Here is a 1331-nt window from a genome sequence, read left to right as displayed (position 1 = left end):
CCTCCCGAGTTCAAGTGATTCTCCTGCTTCAGCCTCCCAAGTAGCTGGGACTACAGGTGCCCAACACCACGCCCAGCTAATTTTTGCATTTTTAGTAAAGACAGGGTTTCACCATGTTGGCCAGGCTGGTCTTGAACTCCTGATGTCAAGTGATCCTCTTGCCTCGGCCTCCCAAAGTGCTGATATTACAGGCGTGAGCCACTGCACCTGGCCTTAGTGATTTTGCTTTTCAGTATCATTATTTAAGAAATACATTTTGTAAGGCTATAGGTGCCATACATAGTGATTCCTCTGATGGATCTGGGCAAAGTCAATTGAAAACCTCCTGGAAAGGATTCACCATTCTAGATGTCATCATGAAGGACATTCGTGACTCAGAAAAGGAAGTCAAAATGTCAACATTAACAGGAGTTTGGAAGAAGTTGATTCCAACCATTATGGATGACTTTGAGAGGTTCAAGACTTCAGTGGGAAGTCACTTCGGATGTGGTGGAAATAGCAACAAAACTAGAATTAGAAGCGGAGCCTGAAGATGGGATTAAATTCCTGCCATCTCATGATAACACTTGAACAGACAAGGAGTGCTTCTTATGAATGAGCACCAAAAAAAGCAGTTTCTTGAGATGGAAAGTACTTCTGGTGAAGATGCTGCGAATGTTGTTTAAACAACAATAAAGGATTTAGAATGTTAAGAAATTTACTTGATAAAGTAGAGGCTGGGTTGGAGAAGATTAACTCCAATTTTTTTTTTCTTTTTTAGAGTCAGGGTCTTGCTCTGTTGTCCCGGCTGGAGGACAGTGGTACAATCATAGCTCACTGCAGCCTCCATCTCCCGGGCTAAGTGATCCTTCCATCTCAGCTTCCCAGGTAGCTGGGACTATAGGTGCACTCCACCACACCTGGCTAATTGTTTGTTTGTTTGTTTGTTTTTGAGATGGAGTCTCACTCCGTCGCCCAGGCTGGAGTGCAGTGGCACAATCTCGGCTTACTGCAAGCTCCGCCTCCCAGGTTCACACCATTTTCCTGCCTCAGCCTCCCGAGTAGCTGGGACTACAGACGCCCGCCACCACACCTGACTAATTTTGTTGTATTTTTAGTAGAAACAGGGTTTCATCGCGTTAACCAGGATGGTCTCGATCTCCTGACCTCGTGATCCGCCCGCCTCGGCCTCCCAAAGTGCTGGGATTACAGGCGTGAGCCACCGTGCCTGGCCGGCTAATTTTTAATTTCTTTCTACAGACAGGGTCTTGCTATGTTGCCCACGTTGGTCTCAAACTCCTGGGCTCAAGTAATCCTCCTGCCTCAGCCTCCCAAAGTGCTGGGATTACAGG

The sequence above is a fragment of the Mandrillus leucophaeus genome, unplaced genomic scaffold (genome assembly GCF_000951045.1).
Source record: "Mandrillus leucophaeus isolate KB7577 unplaced genomic scaffold, Mleu.le_1.0 Scaffold53, whole genome shotgun sequence".
Taxonomy (NCBI): domain Eukaryota; kingdom Metazoa; phylum Chordata; class Mammalia; order Primates; family Cercopithecidae; genus Mandrillus; species Mandrillus leucophaeus.
This window is presented reverse-complemented; position numbering follows the sequence as displayed.